The sequence below is a fragment of the Megalopta genalis genome, chromosome 18 (assembly GCF_051020955.1).
Source record: "Megalopta genalis isolate 19385.01 chromosome 18, iyMegGena1_principal, whole genome shotgun sequence".
Taxonomy (NCBI): Eukaryota; Metazoa; Arthropoda; class Insecta; order Hymenoptera; family Halictidae; genus Megalopta; species Megalopta genalis.
The window spans coordinates 1755884-1769630 of NC_135030.1; the positions used below are offsets into that span (position 1 = coordinate 1755884).

The window sequence follows — 13747 nt, forward strand, 5'->3', positions numbered from 1 at the left end:
CTTCAGATTAGTTTTCTTTTTTATCTCTAATACAATATACTATACAAATACTTTTTAAAGGGAACATCTTTCTTCTGTTTGCACCGTAAGATAAAAACCCATATTACAGGACAACCGACCTACAAAACGAACATGATCTTTCGCTCGATTTTTCACACGTTAATTACTACATCAGTGTCCACGCAAAATGAGAGCAATATATTTAATAATATAAGATAATATAATAATATAAGAATAATATAAGATAATATAATAATATAAGAATAATATAAGATAATATAATAATATAAGAATAATATAAGATAATATAATAATATAAGAATAATATAAGATTTAATAATATAATAATATAAAAATAATATAAAACTTTTCCCTATGCAATCAGAGAATTTCGACCAAGCTTCATTTCGACAAGGTGAAAGGGTTAATAGGGATTCGTAAGGAGTGCGATAAACGATGCTATTTTCCAGTGCTGTAAAACAAGTAACGTTGCGTCACCTTCTCTTCGTTAAACAAGAACACGCTCGCCGAAAGACCAAATAATTTTCGGGGTTTACAGATTTAACTGGAAGACAGTTTACAACGAAGCACGAGAGATGCGCAGAATTCCAATGGGGACGCTAGAGGTTGTGTTAACATTTGTCGGTGGTAACTTGTGCCATCCGTAGTTGAAAGCTACAATCCGGGATAGTGTAGCAACTATCCACTGAAATATTTTATTGCGAGGGCGAACGTTCCACGAAGCTTCCTCTGAGAATGTGTTTCGGACGTTACCTTCTTGAATTGTTGCGGATCTGTTGTTGTAAAAATCTTGCGTTCTTACAACTTCAGAATACTTTGAAAGATGCTGGAATAAGACGCGCAAGCCTATGTTCGAACTTTTTTATCTTGCACAAATTATAAACTAAGACTTTCTGCTTACGAATGTCGGGATTTTAACAAAATCGAATCGAATTCTTTTTCTACGTATCGTAAGGTAATCATAAAAATAAATACATAAATACATAAATAAAAACTCAAGATCTTTTTCCCTATAAAATTTCACAGCAGTATAATGATATTTATTTCGATTCAACTTCGCTAGATTTTCTCCGAATTGCTTGTAGGTTTATCAGAGAGAATTCATGTTCGTTCATTTACAAAACTTATTACGAATATTCATAAATTTATAATAATAATAATAATAATTAGAATAATAATTTATAATAATTTATTCTATTGTACTGTTATTACTACTACTTACTAATACTGCGGATTTCATGCGTTCATGATTAGAATGATGATGAATAATTAAAACAGCAGAAATCGTTATTTTCAAATCACTGAAATTAATCTAGAAAAGAAGAGCTTTTCTTGCCCGGTTTCGAACACAATTTTTATTTTGCATTAAGATTTTCGGTCTAATTATTACTAATAATAAAACATTTACTATGGAAAATTTCTCTTTTTAAAAGGCCTTTACAAAATTAATCGCGGTTTTTATTGATCGCTGTTTGCAAAAAAAAGATTGTTATTTAAATATATTCGTGTGTTACGCCATTATAAAGCGTAAACTTCTTTCAATTGAATCATGGGTATGATTTTTGTTCTCGTTGTTACGTGATGACTGTTAAGACTGAAGCGCGGCCATCTGTGCCGGGGTCATTTGCGACTCACACTGATGTTCTACGATTTTAATGCAAGAAGAATGGAAAATGCAGTTTACAGAATCAGTTTTCTGTACGAATACAGAAAACTGCGAAAACGGTTCAGAAGATTAATTAAAGTAGTTTGACAGGTTTTTATAGATAGAGATGTTTAGTAACGAAAAACCATTTACAAAACTTTTTCGAAGATTTTACGAAATATTTATAGTTATATATTATATAACTCTATGTTGTTATATGATGTATATATTATGTATATATTATATATTATTATGTTCTATGATGTATATATTATGTATATATTATATATTATTATGTTCTATGATGTATATATTAGTTATATATTATATAACTCTGAAATTCATCGCTACGAAGAGGAGTAGACCTGTTTTTGTTTTTATAACGTCGCACACACGTTAAAATCCATACACAGGACTCATAAAATATAACTCCTATTTTACTCCTATTTTAAAGCGTTAATTAATGAATCAATACCGAAATAACCATCGCGCTAAAATGCTAAAACGAAGGCAGTGGTTTTGTTAGCGAAACAATGAAAAAGTCCCAGTAAACGATTATATTCATTAAAATAAACTATCTCCGTATCCATGGCAGTGTAATGAATTATTTTTTGAGAGAAAGAAATAAGGAGAGAAATAGAAAACATAGTGCACATTAAGGGTAGAAACGAGAGATAGAGCTACAAATGAGGATACAAGTAGAGTTAAAAAGAAACAAAGTTCCATTTTATTTCACGCCACGCAAGAAAAGGATAACATAGCTCGCAACCTTAATGGTTCCATAATGTTTAGAAAAAAAGCATAAGGTAAATATAATTCTATAAGACAACGGGGACTAAATAAAAAACTGTTGTAATTAACTATGAAACTATCATAGCTTTATATAGTCAAATTAATCCAGACGTATTTTAAAAAATTATTTAGATAACTTTGCTGGGATATATTCTTTTATGGATTTTTATGAATTTTACAATCTCTATTCGAATAAAGAATCGCTTGTATAAATAGATAGAACAATTTACAACGAATAAAATAAGTAATTGAATGAAATATTCGTTTAAAAAGAATTCGGATTTATAATCTACGTAATAGATTACATTTTTATTTATTGTATTAATATTATAAATATTAGTAGTTATATATTAGTAGTTATAAGTATCAGTAGTAGTGCCTAACTTTGGCTTAACGATACAGAAAAATATATTGACCACGGTATTTATTAACAAAACAAAAATAGTTCGAACCGAGAATATAGCAACACTCCGATTTCAACAAAATTTGCGCTCGAATAAAATTAATCAAACGATCCTCTAGCGCGATTCGAACGTCTTCCAACGATCGATTCTTCCCGGCTGACTTTATTTAATCCTTCGTTAGCATGCGCGGCCATGCCTTATACCGTGGAACGTCGTTGAATAAAAATGCACACCAAGAAATCTGAACGGTCCCCGCTTGATCTGGCACTTCCTTCTCGACGGCAGCCGAAATTACAGATACGAATTGAAATTGATATAAAGTCGCGGCGAGGAGTTGGGCAAACGAAGGTGTCGCCCGTAATTACCGGATAGTCGATAATTAAGACGCGAGCCGAGGAAGCTGGAATTTAAAAGTTAAATTGTGTCTCGCTCATGAATTATGCATTCGCGGTCGCGGCGAGCCGGCCGATCGCGCGCGCGGGGAACTTTGATCTTCCCGGTATACATCGTATCGATCAAGCGATCGTGAAAGGATCGACGACCCTCGATGCACTTTTAATTGCTCGCTCTTCCACCACCGCGAAAACATTGTGTTCTTGCTACGCCTCGATTTCGTTTCGCCACCACCCGAACTCCCACGGCGTTTCATTTTTTGAGATTTCGCTCGAGTGCCGGCTCGGTTCTGTCGTGCTGAATTAATTGTCGGCGATGAACCGGTGATTAAATACCGGAGAACGATTCATCGCGGGCACGGTTTTGATTGTTTCTCGCGTGTTAATTTCGCGCGCTAAGTATTCCGATGGGTGCGCGACGCGACGAGACGACGACGGGACCACCCTTTTGCGCGGAGCTCGCCTCGACGACGGTTACGACAAAGCCAGGTAATTAATTAAATGGGAAAGTGAACAAACGTGTTCACGCGATGCAGTTATGAATTCGGCTGTGGAAGACGAGCCGGTGTTCATCGAGCTATTACTAGTTCAAAGAGCCGGAATATAACATTATCGTGAGATACATGTCTTGCATTCCGAATTCATCCTTCTGCAAATTATGGTCGCTGTTATTAAAATATAATTGATCCTTTGGAAAATCAAATTCACCTTATCATATCATATAATATAATATAATATAATATAATACAATATAATATATTATATAAAATAATATAAATTAATAATAAAAATATATAATATAGTATATAATATATATAATATAATATATATAATATAATAATATAATATATATAATATAACAATATAATATATATAATATATCATATAATATAATATATATATATATCATATAATTCACCTTAACTTTTTTGTAAACCAAATTTTCTTAATCATTTCCTTAAACTGTTGTAATAAAATAAAATCCACTGTGAATAAATTGTTCGAAAATTTTGAATATTATTGTATGTAATATATGTAATTGTAATAGTAATAGTGTATATATAATATATGTATAAGTAATAAACTATTACACCTGCTGTAATGATTCTTCTGTCATGATAATTTTAAAGACACATTTATGTAATAATTATGACAATCTGTGGATAGCAGTTGCAACGAAATATGTAATCGGATTCACAAAAAAACACACTTTTTCAGAAAATTTAATTTTTGAAAAATCTTTAATCGGGTTATTATTAAAGTACCTCAAAATAATGCAGGTTTTGCACTAAAAAAATTAACCATTTTATAGATCTTATTCAACTCTTCACAGACAAAATTTACCTTTTTGTAAGACTTATTCATCTTTTTGCGATACAAATTTCTCCTTTTACAAATTAAATCACTTGTTTCTAGTTATTTACAACAAAATTCATACTAACACAAATTCATACAAGACGAGCAATTATAATCTGTAGAAGGGTTATTTGTATTTGAAAATTGTTGAATTTGATTTACAAAAGACTGAAGAATAAAACTTGAAAAAACGTTAATTTTTATATATATATATATATATGACCTTCATAATAATCTAATGCATTTTCTCCTATCTTCAAAAACAAGCGAGTTATTCAGGTGACCTGTTTAAAATGCCCCACCCTGTATTTATATTTCGGTCTTGGGACATCCAAAAAAGAGAATTTCATTCGCAAAAAACTGTATTTGATTTGAGAGAAGGTGAAAATGACCCGCGAAAGGACGATATTAATTTGAAGAAAGCGAACACGACCTACGAAAGGATGAATTTGATTTGAAAGAGAAGCGAACGTGATCTTCCAAACGATGATTTTTAATCGCCAAACCAGTAATTATGACCTAATTAAAAGAAACCGTTGCCGGAAACCGTCGGAGTCACTTTTTGTTATCTTAGACCGCTTAGACGACGACGTTAGACCTCGCCTACGAATCTATTCCTCGGCCGTTAAATCGTATAATCCCTTTAATTAAAATACCCTTGGCGCGGTCGCCTTTCATCGGGGAGAACGGAAAGAGAGTTTTTCCATTTCAATTATATAAAACCTTTGGTGACGGTACAAGTACGCGGAGTCGAGAGGGAGAACAGGTCGAATATATACCAGCGATCCCTCATCGTGGAAATGTCATTTTCGTTTCAATTAAGATGAAAACTTCCCTGGCCGTCGTGCGTTCATCGGCGCCCTGGAATCGGCCAAGATTTGCATTAATTTTCCCGCGGGGAAAGCTGGAGTGGTCATGTCGAGGCCGGCTAAGAAAGGATCGCTGCTGTTTCGAGTGACTCTCCCGTTTTCCCGACGCGGGGTCCTCTCGTCAAAGGATGAGTTTTACACACATTTACGTGCACAGAGACCGACTCTCCGTTGTACCGGGAGAAACGGCGAGCCGCGCTTAGAGATCGCCGCGGACCACTCGAATTATATTAAGACGGATCCTTCTGGCCAGGCCAGCTCGATGTTATTTTAAGCACCGTTGAAAAGGAGTTATTACCTTCTTCGACGAATTCGTTGAATTCGAGGTTAAGCGGCTCCCTGACCTTTTGTTGCGACCACGGTTTGTTGGGCGGCCTGATAATTATTACGGGTTGTGTTTCGTGAAAGTACTTCGGACATCGGGAATGAACGCAAAGGCGATAAAAACGAGTTCGTAATTAATTAACAGACATTTCGTGCTCTGATGGTGTTTTGAAATTTAGGAAAAGCCGATATAAAGTAGGCGATCTTTTGCTCGCAAGTGGGTGGACATTTTTTATAGAATAAGTCGCTTTTAACGTGTAAGATCAGAGATGTGATAACGAAATTTGTGAAACTTTGAATACATAAAATAGTACATTTTTATAGGTTTTCGCATTCGACCGTCCGCGCGGGTCGGTGTAACTTCGAGATCACATATCTATTTATGACATATATTTATACTTCGATATCATTATATATTTATGAAATATATTATATAGTATGTATATTATTATTATAAAGAATATTGTAAATTCATGATTATCATTATTAATATATTTTATAGTCACAATGTTGTAGAAAAATACTTTATTTTGCTGTTTCTCCTTCGTCATAAGAGAAAATTCGATCTCTTTGTTGATTTAAAGGCAACAATCAATATTTTTTGGTTTAAGGTAAATAAATCTTTTTATGCTCATATTTCTACTATAGAGATATACTATAGTAGTCTCTACTATATAGTATACTATATATACTATAGTAGACACTACTATATAGTATACTATATATACTATAGTAGACTCTACTGTATAGTATACTATATATACTATAATAGACTCTACTATATAGTATACTATATATACTATAGTAGACTCTACTATATAGTATACTATATATACTATAATAAACTTTACTATATAATATACTGTATATACTATAATAGACTCTACTATATAGTATACTATATATAGTATAGTAGACTCTACTGTATAGTATACTATATATACTATAATAGACTCTACTATATAGTATACTATATATACTATAGTAGACTCTACTATATAGTATACTATATATACTATAATAAACTTTACTATATAGTATACTGTATATACTATAATAGACTCTACTATATAGTATACTATATATAGTATAGTAGACTCTACTGTATACTATACTATATATAGTATAATAGACTCTACTATATAATATACTATACATACTATAGTAGACTCAACTATATAGTATACTATATATACTATAGTATACTCTACTATATATCGTATTTCTACTATAGATGGTTAATTTCAAATAACACGTTGAAACTGAAAGAAGAATTTCAAGTTTCTCCCATATACATGTTAAATATTGTAGCCCGCGATAGTCGATTGAAAGAAAATCTGTCGGGTAATATAACGATTTTGTCAAGTATTGTTTACAAATATTTGTTCCACCGGAAGCCAGTGTACCCGACAACTGTATTTTGCATTGAATTCCCGTTTGGCATCCGTTGCTTCGCACACATTTGCCGCGTAAACGTAATTACAGCGCACCGAACGCCATCCTCTGTTTCTATGATCACGGTTGCACGAGCCGCGCGCAGAGAATATTCTCCTCAAGCAACGATCGCGTAGCGTGCGATGAAACGACTTTACGTCGCCTGGCATCGATACTATCGGCCATCGCGTAATACCTGCGTGTGCACACAAAGGAGGCGATATTGCGTACACGCATCACGAATTCCATTGTACCGCGAGCGATGCCTCCTGTCGAAGGCGGCCTGTCAAGAGGGAGAGAGAGATGCAAATCGTAAAACCGCTTATGAAATCAGGATTCGCCTGCGTCGAGGGAAAAGAAAACTGGAAAAAAATGTACGAAGGGAGAAGGAGAGAGGAAAAGAGGATGAGAGAGAGGGAGAGGGAGAGAGAGAGGGAGAGAGAGAGGGAGAGGGAGAGAGAGAGAGGGAGAGAGAGGAAAAGAGGATGAGAGAGAGGGAGAGGGAGAGAGAGGAAAAGAGGATGAGAGAAAGGGAGAGAGAGAGAAAGGGTCAGGGAGAGAGGGAGAGGGAGAGAGAGAGGGAGAGAGAGGGAGAGGAAGAGAGAGATAGAGAGAGAGAGAGAGGGAGAGGGAGGGAGAGGGAGAGGGAGCGAGAGAGAGCGAGAGGAACAGAAAAAGTACATTACACCCACGACGCGAAACTCCGACGACCATGTAGAACCGATTTACACTTCCAGTTTCGTCGACGCTGGTCCCCAGCGGATGTATCGAACGCGATTATCGATGTGTCGTGAATGTCGAACCTGTCGCGCGGTAATACATCCCCGTACATCGATCTGACGCTTTGCGGAACCACATTGTTCATCGTTTAAGAATGACGTATTCTTTCCAAGAATGCATTTTTCAAATACTCGTGAGTCCGTCGACATTCTTGTCACGGACTGGTATGAACAAAAACAAAAATTGTGGGGTAACATTCCTTGAAGGATCTAAAACAATAGTACAGAGCGACGTACTTTCTTCGATCTCCTCAGTTCGATGCTCTGATCATAGTGCAATTTTTAGAAATGTTTTAAAACAATAGTACAGAGCGACGTACTTTCTTCGAACTTGTAGTTAACACCTCGAGCAAAATTTGCTGAAAATATAAATGAATAAAGTGACGAACATAATTAATTAGAGTACCGAATACCAATTCCACAAAAATGTCTTCGAATCGATGAAACTGAAACTAGAAGTTTCATAATTTATCATAAGAAATTTGAGCGTAATTCTTTTCTATTCTAAAAATACTAATAACATTCATTTAGTTCAATATAGTACAACAAAAGAAAATATATTTTCTTCCGTAAATTTACCTTAGGGGGTGGAAATTAACCGTCGAGTATTCGGCTGTTTTTGATTTTATTGTTACGATTCGCAAACTGTGCAAGATAAGGAAAAAGATCTTCGAACAAAAGTTACTTCTTTTGTTCAAATATGACACGCGGTAACGAGTTATAAACAAATGATAGATCCTATTCGTATACCATATGATAGATTTGGACAAAAAAAGGTAACTTTTGTATGAAGACGTTCTCTCTATCAGTCGAATATTTATTATTATTTTTATCTATTTAATAGCCGAATATTTGGCGATTAATTTCCACTCCCTAGAATTTTTTGAATTTTCGAGTTGGGGATCATTCCTTGTTAGTTACAAATTGCTGCCATCCTTGTGTGACAGATACGACCGAGGAAGAATTACGACAACTTATAATATTGCAAATAAATACTTATAATAATACAAATATATAATAAAAATATAATATAATAATATATATATAAATATATATTATTATTATAATATAATATATATAAAATATATAATATTATAATATAAAATAATGTAATAATAATATAGATAATATAGATAATAATAATATAATATAATATAATATATAATATTATATATTATTAATATATTATTATTATATATATAATAAAAATATAATAAAATAAATAAACAATACGAATTAAATCATAACCTTCCAGTTTTCATTCGATTCGATAAACCACTCCGATTTGGTGAAACGTTGACGATAAAACATAGGGAAAAAAATGTTATCCACTAAGTTGTGCGACGAACTAACGTCGAACCGAAACAGCTTCCTTTAAGACAGAAATTTATCGGAAGAAAATCGGTATTCTCGGAAACTGTAAAATATCCATCGAAAATCCATCTTCTCCGGCAGATAATCACTCGCTCCGCCCCGTTGACAAAGCTAATAATGTACATATATACATATATATATATATATATATATATATTTTTTTTTCTAACCGATAGGAGCAAGCTCGTCGAAAACGAAGGTAATTTGTTGCATCAAAGGGAGCAGAACGTTGGAATTTCGTCGTCATTAGTTCCAGAAAGCGGATCGTTTCCCGGAAGAAGCCAGCGAAAAATCGCCTATACCGCGGCCAGACTTTTCCCGGGCGTTCGCCGATACAGGGGACAACGGGGACTGGGGCTAGTTCTCCCTCCAGGGCAAAAAGTCTTTTCGACAAATGGAACGTCCCAGCGATAGAGAAAATTGTACTGGCAATAATAAAGTGATACGACGAACAGGAGCAACGAGAGCGAGGGCTTGAATTGAACCGATGCGGCGCAACGAGACCACCCGCTTCCTTCTGATACCGCCGATAAGTCCCCAAACATTACGCCAACTTGTTTATCCGTCGTCACGATGGGCAGTTTAATCAGATTTGATTTTTACCAGAAGAACGTTACGCCTTGAGATTTATCGTCGAGGATTGTTTTCCCTTGACCTTGTTAAATCTTGAAACAATAGTTCGCTTTCGACTTCGAGAGACGTTATTTCAAGGACTGCGAACATTTCTGGTTCTCACGAATTGTTGGATTTCTCGGGAGTTATCGAAACGCTGAGAATAATGAATTGTTATTAATATAAATACTGCGAATCGTTTCGCTATTTCATAATATAATAAGAAAAAAAAAGAAAGGATTATTGTTGTTAGCAAGCGTTTCTCTACGCATGCAGGTTATGCGGTCAACATTAACCCCTTCGCAAGTATTCACCCTTTTGCAAGTCAAATTTATCCTTACGCAAATGAAACTCAACCTAACTAATATTGTGGATTAATATTGAGCGCAAAACCTGTAGTGCATTTGCAAAGTGCACTCCTCGCACGAAATTAGATAGAAGAAATGATCTATCAACTTGATTCGGGTCATTTGAATTCATAGTATAAATCCTGCGTTTTCTCTTTTCCTTCTCATATATTATGGAAAAGTCGTTTTCTAGTTCATAACTATTTAAAAACTAAAGAAAAACATGTTCAAAAGATCCACGGTGGTCGTCCAAAATCAAGAACTGTGCGAGAAGGTGATAAATAAGATATGTTTCGAATTCTACAATGACATCGTGGCAAATAGCAGCGAAATCCGATGTGGAAACACGTGTTGGGACAGTGCAGCGAATAGTAAAGGGTTTTAAGCATTTAATAATAAACAAGCCAGATTGGAATTTGCAGAGCATCGGATACATTGGTATAAAAAGTGGAAAAAAATAATCTTATCTGACAAAAAGCGTTTTAATTTAGACGTACCCGATGATCTAAATTATTATTTTTCCGGTGGTATTATGACGTGGGGAACTATAGGATGCTGTGGAAAGACGGATAATGAATTTGTTTCTGTGAAAATGAATAGTAGAACGTGCCTACGTGGACATCGTTAATAAACAACTTGTCGAAGTGTGCACAAAAAATAGCTAAGCAATAACGTAACTGTGCGTACTGCAAGAATAACATGAGCTTATTTCGGAAATAAAAATATAGATATTTTATCGTGGTCAGCAAGATTGCAGGATTTGAATATTATTGAAAATTGTTCGGGAATTCCAGCTGAGAAAGTGTACTCGAGAGGAAAGCGATTTAACACCACAGAAGAATTAAAAAGGTGTATTGAGGATACGTGGAAAAATTTGAAACAAAACACAATTAAGAAACCGTATAAATCTTTACCGCAAAGAATGTTGGAAGTAGTAAAAAGGAAGGGTAGAAATACACGTTATTACACAAATACACGTTATCACAACAAAAAGAATTCTGTGTGTTAATTTTTTACAGGAAATCCAACCTTACAGTTTTGTAGCAACCGTTTTTCTTATAAACTGTTACCATTACTGTAAAACAGCACGAATACTGGTCAACTTTTTTACATGTTACTACAAAAGGGATACTCTGTATATGTTCGTATACAAAAGCTTTCTACACGTCCGTGATTTTAAGAAACACTAGAAATTCAGGAGTGTCTTATAGTCTTGCCGCGGTGCGTAAGCATACTTAGTTATAGTTTTATCAAAAATATCCGCCGTTCGAGTGTTAATATTTACTATACATTTGAGGGTATGAAAATGTTTCAGTTCAACAATGGTTTAATAACAAAAGAATAGTTGCTCGTTATAGAATAACACCCCTCCTTGACTGGAATATTTCTCCATCCTGTAGATATTAGCATGTATTATTGGTGAATCTATAATTCTGTGAAAAAGCAATTCAAACTTGCGTTCGAGTGTTGTTGAATAAAATTTTGAGTTTAGCAGGTAGTTCAAGATTGTTGCGCGTTAACTTTAACGATGGTGGGTAAAGGGCCCTTTGTTCGAGGGCGGAAGTGCTTTTTAACTTCGTTGCGTGTACAACTCACTAAGTACAACGACTGTTTCCCACCTGATCTTCTCACTCCTTATTTCTTTAACGATATCACATCGACATGGTGGAATATGCTTTCACGCATAATCTACATATGAGCCGTTTATTTTGAAAGTGGCATAAGTCACGTTACCGTAATGAAAAGTGGTGATTTTTTAATGTTTACACGAAATTATTTATACTGAGAAAAATATCAGTATCCTGAGACAACAAATACAAGTAAATCTTCTCTAAAGTAGCGTCCATATTTTGAAACGTGTTAAAACGCAAATATATCGACTTAAAAACAAAGTGACTTATGCCACTTTCAAAATAAACGGCTCATATGGACTGTAAACGTTGGAAAAAAGAAAATTATATTAGACCGTGGATTTTCTTGCAAATTTTAATGTTTCTTGTTCACACAGAAACATAGCACAAAAGAAATTACGTACTGTGAAAGTTTAAATCTTTCTTTTTTTTAATACCAAAGCTACCGAGCTCGAAAATTAACTAACACGTGAACATGTGTTGCTGTATAATTACTTACAAGAATGACTAAATGACTTTGTGTCATTTTCTATGAAAGAGTCTTTATAATTTCAACAATTTTAAGATACATAACACTGGTCATTTTGACCGCCATGATAGGTTTAGCGTTAACAAATCTTTATAATGATAAAGATGCAAAGAAATCCACAATCCAATTGTTGCATTTCCAACAGGAGTTTTATTACGTTTGTCCGATCGTAGCTTCGTAAGATCGTCGTTTGACAAAAATAATTCCAAAACATAGAGTGTCGTGGTCGTGTATGTCCGGCAGAAATCAATATTTCTGTATTATTAATTAAGGTCACGCGCAAATAGAGAAGTGAGCAAGGTGATAAGATAATATATGTATACAGCAGAACTCCATGTATGTGTGTGTGTGTGTATGTGAAAAAACGAAATTTGAGTGAAAATTGTCGGTGGACTCCTATTATATGAACTAAAACTAAATAACTGATTCCGAAACATGGATGAAATCGATGCAATAAATACAGCCATTAAGTGAAGCCAAAATTAGTGTTTAATTAATTAAAAGACACTTGGACTTAAACAATTTCCAAATGAGATTTGGAATAATTTACCAGGTAATTTAATACTTGTGTGTTACACGAATTAGTAATAATGAATACCTTGTATTTCTGTATGTTATTTTGAATTGCACACCAATCTTTATCTCTAATTAGTACTAAAAACATTTAGTTAGACGTAAAATAAAGAATTAATTTACTAAATATTGTTTATAATTGTTTTGTAATTTGATTATAATTAGACTGCTGATTTTTGTGCAACATAAAAGTTATCGCATCGATTGCATAAAATAGAAACTAAATAAATAATCTTGTCCTTTAATAATTTTAATGGATCGAAACTAATATATTGACATCTTTATATTTCTAATTATTTTCTATTGTTTTAAATCGCGAGTACTCGATTTTTCCATAAAAATATAAAATCTGCAATCTAATTACAAGCATTCGATTGAATCTTATTTAATCGTAGACTCTGATTATATTATATTTGAATCAGTGAATTCCTATTATGTGAATATCTCACAAAAAATGCAGTTCTATCGTGATAAAATATCCAAAACAAAGCATCGAGAATCGAAGTCACTTAACTTTCCATCCATGAAGAAACAAATAATTTCATTTCGAGCGTATAACATGCTATTGATTTCATATGCAATGGACGTATATTAATCGCGGTCGTTGGAAAGTTCGATGCAGGAATTTCAACGAAATTTTATCGAAGTCGGCGATCGCCCCGCGG

At 34.0% G+C, this 13747-nt stretch overlaps 1 protein-coding gene across 6 annotated transcripts in view; it reads right to left on the reverse strand.

Moving 5' to 3' along the window:
- The window catches only part of LOC117228487 (dystrophin), a 654106-nt gene that overhangs the window by 144431 nt on the left and 495928 nt on the right, over positions 1 to 13747 (reverse strand). The window lies entirely within an intron of this gene.